The following is an 8,872-nucleotide window of genomic DNA, read 5'->3' as shown; positions in this document are numbered from 1 at the left end:
GGGGGGGGCAGTTAGTTTATGCAGCCTGCTTGGTGGTAGTAACACAAATCGGATGAGGTCGTGCAACCTTCATTATGCAAGACTTAAACACGGTACAAATATACGGAGTTACACGAGGGCACATCCATGGACACTTCCACACGGTCCTTGAACTGTAACTAGCTTAAGATTGCGCCGCTTTTTCCGACTAACCGCAGCATTCAGAGAGGGAGAGAGAGAGATGGGCCATCAACGCAATGGCTTTGCAGAGAGAGAGAGAGAGAGACTACAGCGCCAACGGTCTAACTTTCACACTGAGCGGAACATGACACAGGCAGCCGGAGAAATGTGCTCAATTTCCGTGTAATAAATTAAAAAACACGAGGGTAAGCGTGTAACAGCCGTGCGGGACTCCTCGGACACATGGTTTAAAACCGCCTGTGTCCGAGTCAAGTTACTGAACGTCACGGCTTGAGCAATAAGAGCAGGCTGACGAGCAATAAGGGCGCTTACACTCGACCGAACCCGACTCATCTTTTTGAGAGACGGGAAAAAAGGCGAATGCGCCACCCCAGCACAAAACATCGCCAGGAATTTGTGCGCAACAACGCGTACCAAGTGAATATTTAGTCGCAAAATCGGCCCCTTACCGCTAAGTAGTTTTTCCAAGTCGCTTTTTAGATGCCGTTCCTCTCCGCCTGCTTGCTCTCAGCAGCGTTAGCGTAGCGCGAATAAAAAGCCGAGGCCCCGGTGGGACGTTTCACAATAAAACCGCCTTCACGAGCCACCGCTTTACAGCCGTTGCCCGAGCAACGAGCAGGGCTTTTGCTGTGACGAGGATTAATCCGCAGATACTTCCGGCTTTGTTTCGGCAGCGTGCCGTTAGCTTAACGTAGTTCTCGTTCACGACCTCATTCCAATATGGCACGAGCGGCCACTGCGCATGTTCTGCCGCCTATATGCCTCTGAGCCTGGCTACATCACACTGACTTCCATCTTCACACACACAATAAAAATGACACACAACAGGAGTGAAGACTCTATCTATAACACAAAAATAAAAGAAAAAAAGCTAAATGTTTGCCGTGTTCGTACAGAAGGGGAGGGTCAGCCTCACCAGCCGTTAAAGGGCTTCTTTTATACCCAGCGGAATCAACACTTAGTTAATGGCTGAGCCGGAATTAATTGCACGTATAATCGACACAATTTCGATAAGTGGAATAGGCTTCTTTTTCTGCTACAAAAGAAAAGCAATTCATTCTGTATTGAAGTAGGCTATCGGCTGTGTTATTGAAGATGACCTCGAGTTGGTTTATTTCCATTCACTGTAATATCTGTTAAGTAAATAAAATAAGCTCACAGACAATGCCTGACATACGTCCCGTACTTTTAAAATGGACAATCACACTGAAGGATACAATTCTACGCGTCTTTGCTGTCAGGATACTCAAGCTGCGCAAGGATGCCAAGCCGTTTATTTTTTTTTTGTGGGTTTTTTTGTGGTTCTTTTTTTGTTGGGGGGAGAGGGCGGGAGAAACTGCTGGAAATATGCGCTGACACTGAGTGCGGCGCACAAAGTCTACCTATTTTGTGCAAGAAAGGCGCTTTCCTTATGAAACAAGTGTACACCTCGTTTCGATAAACCCGTCTTCAGCTCTTCAAGCCTCACCCGGTATCTAAAACACATTTTGCCGCTCACTTGGCCCAGCCTTACGGATGCCTACAAATATTTTTAAAAGCGTTTATTTTTTTCTTTTTCAGGTGGAAACAATACAGTAAATGTTGGCCACAGAAAGGCGATCGGATCTTGCACAAACAGTCGAAACAATCGCAGAGCCGTGAATAAATTTAAGTGACAGGGACTGGGGGAGGGGGGCACGCATTTATTTCCAAAATGTATCTGGTGATTTTTATTCCAGTGTGGAGCTGCCTTGCACTAAAAGCTTTCGACTAGACGAGAAGGAATTTGGGTTTCCCCAAATAAATCTGCTGCTGAATGAGAAAGTATTTGTTAACCGTGCCGCATTTTTCAATTTATCTTTTTGATCGTGTTATTTTTAATTTGTCATTTGGGTTGGGTCGTTTTTTCTTTTTAAAATGGCCTGCAACTTTAACGCTGCATTAGGCTTAAGGCTGTTTGCATAGAGAGGCAAATCTCCGAACAAGTTGAACACGTTTGCCTCCCAGTGCAGCTTTCAGTTTCCTGTCTCTTGTTTGCTATTTGTCCACAGTCTGCACTAAGACTTAAAACACCGAAATGCGTCGGGGCGGGGTGGGGGACAGAGGACGAGGACAGGTCATAAAAAGGCGAGCGCGCTGCATGAACGTTTCCTCGCCTTTTTTTTTTTTTTCACCCTTCTTTAAGCTGCAATAAAAACACCTGATCGCTAGGTGGCGGTAAATTACCACAGGTCTTTTCCTAACATAATGCCAGTAGTACAAAGGTGCACGTGAACCAAGTAAACGTTTTCTTAACCTGTACCAATAATAACTGGGATGCAAAATGGATTTAAAGCAGAAGAAAGGGCATGACTTCTCAGGAGTTTACAGTATATTTATTCAGAATCAAATGTAAAAGATGAGGAGAGTAAAAAATAAGTCCACCCATAACTTATAGAAAGCTCATAGTAACATACATTTTAATCTTCCATATACAGCAATATTATTTCCATGTTAAAATTCCTGCATTCAAGTAATATAAGACATATTAAAGATCTGTCCTTACAGTGACCCCCCCCATAAAAGCACGTCCTTCAGCACATACAGGCATGGTGCCGAACGGCTGCTGCAAGTCTTTCATGAAATCTTTTGCAAGCCCAAAGAAAAACATAATGCTATGTGTGGAACAAGTGTTTGCACTGTGCTTGAGTCTGAATGAGTTTTAACACCAGTGTTGGATAAATAACACAAGAAAAGTGGGTATCATGGGCATTTTTTTAAAGTGAATGTGACACTGTGGGTAATGCATGTCTAGTTTCTAAACAAGAGTGCAGTCAATGAGGGAAAATGTAAATTCTAGCATTTAAAAACAAAACAAAACAAAAAACAACTTTATTTCAGCTAGACTTAAATTCACGGCACCTTTACCTGGACCAGCTGAGAATTCGTACACCAACAGTTAATGTTACTGGCTACAGAGGCACCATTTACATACAAAAATACCTGCACGCACCCACAGGCTCTTATGCATGCACCACACACACTCTGTCTTTCACACAAACACAAACACGGCTTGACTAAGCAATGCTAGGTGTATTAATTTCTATGACTAAACAAAGGTGCTGCATTTCTGTCTGTAAATAAAAATTTATGATACAGTACACTAAATGATACTTACAGATTCAAAGTGTGATCATGTGGAAAAGGGAAAGAAAAGTGCCCAAAGATTGAATATATTCTACTATACACACCTGTCCCCAGACTAATAATGGTAACACTGGTTTCTGATGAAACTCCCTTAATTTCCAGACACTATTTTATACACCTGTACAAGTTTGATAGCTGAGATATTATTACACTTAGCTTCCAACAACATCTTGGTTTTATTTGATCTTTTCCTCTTTTGGGGAACTGAAAAAACAAAACAAAAGAAAACTTCATTGTCAAGCTCAGGCCCTCCACCACACGAAGACAAAGGGAATTGGGTAAGAAGCCTGCTGGAAGTGATGAGCCATCTGAGGATGCCGTTTTTACTTTCTTATTTGGTTATTATGGGTTCCAGTTTGGGGTTGATGAAGGAAAAGCCAGCGAAAGCTGCCTGGTCCATAGAATCAATGAGGTTTTTATCAGCATGGGAGAGACGCGGCTTCTCATTCAGGAACTCACGATCAAAGTTGCTGTGGTCACTGGGGGATTTCTGTTGGTGGGAGGTTAGGCATTTAGTCAGGTTAAAGTAAAAAAGAAAAAATAAGATGAGGTATCTGATATCCTAGAGGCAAGCAATTATATTTAATGACAGCTCTAATTAATAGCTGTGAACTAATGTTAATTAAAACCAAAATTTTAGGCCCATACCACTTTAGGCTTGAAAGGAGGCTCCACTTGTCTCCTCTCCAGTGCTGTCCAGTTAATGTTTTTGAAGAATGGGTGTCCTCGGATGTCCCCCACAACACCCAATCTGCGAGTGGGATCTCGCTCAAACAACTGAAATAATAACAGAACACAATAGATCTCATTATGTAACTATAATTCCACAATACGCATGTCTGCCTAATAATTTATTCATTTATATTTTTACCAGGTCAAGCAGGCTCTTTGACTCCTTGGAGATCCACCGAGGGTAGTGAGGAATGTCCGACCTGATGGATTCAAAGAGCTCGTCCTCATCGTCACCTTGGAAAGGCGACTGACCAATTAGCATCTCATACACCAGGACACCAAAAGACCACCAGTCCACTGAGAATGTGTACTTCTGTCCACACAGGATCTGAGATAAGAGACAAATTGATCAGAAGCATAGAAGAAGAATGAGGGAATGTGATGTCTGGAGTGTTCTGTTCTTGTTACATAGTATTACAAAGAGACTGCAAACAAACAATTCAGGTTGCCACCTGAATGACATACAGATTGTGGCTTTTATAAAAAGGTGAAAGATTTTGATGGAAAAGTAAGGTATTGAACCCTTAGCCGGGCAAACCAACCTCCGGTGCGATATAATCTGGTGTCCCACAGAATGTGCTCGCTTTGACATCTCCAAAGACATTCTCTTTGCACATGCCAAAGTCTGCTATCTTTATGTGTCCGTCCTTGTCCAGCATCACATTGTCCAGCTTCAGGTCTCTGTAAACAGATATAGGATGATATTTAAACAATGTAGGACTGTCACAGTAAATTCAGTTTGAAGCCATGTAATCTAAAACGAAATTTCAGTTTACTCTGCTGCAGTAGCAGACTGAATGCAGAGAATGCAGGAAGTAGTACAGAGAGCCTGTGGGATTTTACCTGTAGATTATTCCCTTTGAGTGGAGGAATTGCAGTCCCACTATAATCTCAGCAGCATAGAATCTAAAAGTTGAGGAAATAACAGTTTTAGTACGATTTAAGACCCAATGACGCTGAAAATGATAACTCATACAACACTTGTAGCTTTTTTTCTTTTCTTCCTTTTTTAAAACACTCTATCCCCATGTACTCACGTAGCTCTGTTGAGATCAAATCGTCCCTTGTCTTGGATGTGAAACATCAAGTCACCTCCATTCAAGTACTCCATTACAAAGAAGAGGTGCTCCTGTGCAAATAATACATTATTGTAAGTTAACCAGCAGACGTAAAGGAGATATGGAGAGCGGGGTAAGTTGCTCACACTAATCCATTTTCTCGGTACGCAGAGAGTCCACACTAATCTGACAATTAAGAAGTTCCAAAAACCTTAAAAGAGTTTTATATTAACACAGGGTCATTAAGTCTTGAAAGGCAGAAAAAGTAACTTTTTAAAATAATTATATCGATGCCAAGGCTCGCTGCCTGACTGGCTCTCATCAGTTATTACTTACTACTATTGCATGGCACTAAATTTAATATAGATAATGACTTACAGGCATTACAGGTGTTGTTTTCTATGCCCGTAGCTGTTGTGCAGATAAATTCAATATTTTACCACTGCTGTGTGTTCCTTTGAACTGAACCGCTGTTAAAACAGTGTTTATTTTAAAACAAACTGAAAGAATTGAATTGTTGAGGATGCAGCCTTTAATGACAGCTTGGAACTGTGACTCTTATTGCTGCAGCCTAGACGACTCCCCATCAGAGAACATGTTCTATGAACTTTACTAGCAGAGGTGTTTAGCATGTGTGCACTTACTTTTGACTGGAATGTGGCATAGAGATGAGTGAGAAAAGGGTTGTTCCAGGCAAGGGAAAGGACTCTTTTCTCCACCATGGTGCACTCCACATCGTCATCCATGAGAACGACGTCCTTCTTCAGGACCTTCACAGCAAAGTACAGGCTCTGTCCCTTCAGCTCTGCAAGCAACACCTGGGGTGTCAGAACCACATTACTGTCAGTAACATCATCAGTTTAATCACACCTGCTTCATAACTAGAGTATAACAAAACAAACTGAGCTATGTTTTTGCATTTCTGTGTAGATGTTTCACTTCACTGCAGAGCCCACAATGCCCACACTGGGACTGGATATAAATAAATTTGCCTTCTCCTTTTCTTGTAAATCATTCTGTGTGTTAAATGATGTCTGGCATCTGTGGTGACAGATGAACAACTTGTTATTGCGCTTGAAAGCAGTCAAATGCTCCCATTGCAGAGTGAAGGAAGTCATTTCAGAAGCAGCGGGGGGTTGTACAGATCTTATAAGCTAGACTAAAGATCAAAAGTGGGGTAAACTACATCTGCCATGTAAATCAAAATGTGCTTTAGTTATAGACTTAAATTAACAAAAAAAAATTAGCACATGAGATTTTTTTCCCTTCAGAGGTTTCTTCCTTTCAGAGGTTCCCTTCATCTGAATTTAAACATCTTCACTTTTCCTTAGTAATGGTTTTGTCTTCTAAAACATGTGAATTTTTACTTTGTATACAGTTTTTTCAAAATATTTTACTCCCATTACCAACATAATAGTTCATGGTTAGCATCAGCAAAAATTCCCATGTGGACAATTGAAGGACTACTTTGAGTTTATTTTCTTAAGCAAACATTCTTTTCACATGCAAGTCTGAGTAACATTATGGTGCCTTACAGTCCATGATAAAGACTTAAAGATTTAAAGACAGCAACATGGAGCATACCTTGCCAAAGCTGCCTTTTCCCAGAACCTTGTGGAATATTAGCTGGTTGAGGGAGAGGCGTGCCTGGGAAACTGTAGTTGGGGCTGGGGCAGGGCTAGGGCTAGGACCCTTCCCATTGCCACCTGCTGTAAAATTTGCAAACTTTAAGTAAATGAGTATGCAAACCCGTAAACAAACATGCACGCAAACTGAAACAGCAAAAAGGTCATTTTAAGGTTGATAATAAAGACATAATTAATAAGGAAAGAATGATGTTGGGAATGACTGTTTCAACACTGCATTTTTAAATATGCCCAGCATTCAGATAATGACATTATTATATTTGCAAGCAATTGCTTTGATCCAAAACCTACAGTTTCAGATTTGCTTTACACCGTGTTTTCTTACTCTTGTTTCTTAATTATGTTATTTAGAGGGTGTATTGTTAATATGGCCATCTCAGACACAGCAGCTTCTCCCACCTGCTGTTCAAACTTTCTGCTTGCAAAAGTTTGCTTAAACAGCATCTGGCCTTAAAAGCAGAGGAGGTAAAACTGCATGCCGCAGACAAAGCGTCACTCAGGTCTAGTAATAGGTCCCCTAAAGCTGATACACCATTTTAGAAAAACTTTGTATTACAGTCAGTGCTACAATGAAAGCTTCTCACCACTAGGGTCCACTGTTGCATTTCTGACATCTTGGTAGATTCCAATATCTGGTGCAGGGGAGTCCTCAGATTTCTTCACAGATTTCTATGGAGAAAAAAATAAGTTTGGCAACAGATTCTTTCATATTTTTAATTAGTTTTTCTTAGCTTTTTAATACAATGTTCACCCAATGACTGTGCAAACCTGGGAGACTTGAGACAAAGCCTCTGCTAGTAGTTTCTGGTTGATTCCACAAAGATTGCCCACTTTGCTTGTGCAGCCACTATGTACGTTCATGCCACAGTCTGGTCAGTGGAGTCAACAATGGAACAGCCCAAGCAAAGGAAAAGATTCAGAGAGAAAATATATTAATAAAAACGAAAATAAAAAACAACAACAAAACAAACAAAGAAACTCAACACACCAGACTTACCTTCACATTTAAGGCCCTGCTTGTACAGACCCCACAGTAGACTTCCACAGTGGTCACAGAAGGTGGGGCTCTTGTAGTTGTAAGTTTTAAAGCGATGTGGCATGTCAATATTGAAACGTTCTTTCTGGAACTACAGACACATAGAAGAGCATTAAACCCAGAGAATGCTGGTACCTGACGATTAAAACACGCAAGATTATATGTTTCGCCTGTCTAAGCTAAAGTCACACAGAACTTCTACAGACAATAAGCAATCACACGTTTCAACTGATTTGAACACTGAATCCAATACTGATGATGTTTGTAGGTTTGGGTGGATGTGTTTGGCTCAGTATTCATTTGAGTCAAAGATATGTGGTCATGTAAAGACAAACAAAAAAAGTATAGTGTTAAAATGACTGTTTAGTTGACATAATAGTGTATCACTGATATATTACTACAAGATAAAATACAAAATCATCCTCAATTCCATGATAAAAAGAAGCCAGCAGAGTGACTGTACTCGTCCATACACAACTTCGCTCACCATAGTCTCACGACTGTTGGTCGCTGTTCTAGTGCACTTGCCAATGATTTTGTCGCTGCACTTCCTGTGGATTGCTGCATTGCATTCTGTGTGAAATAGACAAATCGATAAATACTGTGTTAGCAGTCCATTCACTTGCAACTTTGATGGTTTCCCTTTTCCTGGAGGTGAAAGGTGTTTGTGTGTAAGTCTGACACCACATGAATTGGTAACAGTCAAAGAAACACTCACGTTTGCATTTGTATCCTTGCTTGTTGAGCCCCCTGCATGGGGAAAAAAGGGAGAAGGTAAATGGCTGAGCTATATCCAATTTAGAGAATATATTATAATATTCTCTGCTAATACTGTAAAAGAGTAAGATACACGGGATGATTTTAATTGTAGGACTGCTGATGATAGTGATATATCGTGTGGAGATAACTAGATTCTCCTCCCATCTTAGGTCATAAGATTGAAACTATGGGTGTAAAAATACCAGCGTCAGACAACAGACTCAATAAACTTCAGACTTCCTCCTCCCTGTTTTACAAGATATAGATAATACTGAAGTTTGAGTACAAGGAGGAGT

General features: G+C 40.8%; 1 protein-coding gene across 4 annotated transcripts in view; it reads right to left on the bottom strand.

The window, feature by feature from the left end:
• sfmbt1 (Scm like with four mbt domains 1) overlaps window positions 1-8,872 on the bottom strand; it is a 43,418-nt gene that overhangs the window by 21,105 nt on the left and 13,441 nt on the right. For 2 of the 4 annotated variants that reach the window (XM_014341094.2, XM_005945469.3), the window contains exon 1: window positions 630-808. The gene's annotated coding sequence lies outside the window, so the exon portion shown is untranslated. Of the gene's footprint in view, window positions 1-629; window positions 3,836-3,993; window positions 4,123-4,216; window positions 4,406-4,619; window positions 4,759-4,920; window positions 4,984-5,114; window positions 5,207-5,779; window positions 5,954-6,719; window positions 6,845-7,365; window positions 7,451-7,549; window positions 7,651-7,778; window positions 7,909-8,304; window positions 8,391-8,535; window positions 8,568-8,872 lie in introns of those variants that run through there. The other 2 variants (XR_006052900.1, XM_005945468.3) reach the window with 2 other exon arrangements.

Source organism: Haplochromis burtoni, unplaced genomic scaffold, assembly GCF_018398535.1.
Source record: "Haplochromis burtoni strain Fernald_Lab_line unplaced genomic scaffold, NCSU_Asbu1 Contig_451, whole genome shotgun sequence".
NCBI classification, from domain to species: domain Eukaryota; kingdom Metazoa; phylum Chordata; class Actinopteri; order Cichliformes; family Cichlidae; genus Haplochromis; species Haplochromis burtoni.
This window is presented reverse-complemented; position numbering and strand designations above follow the sequence as displayed.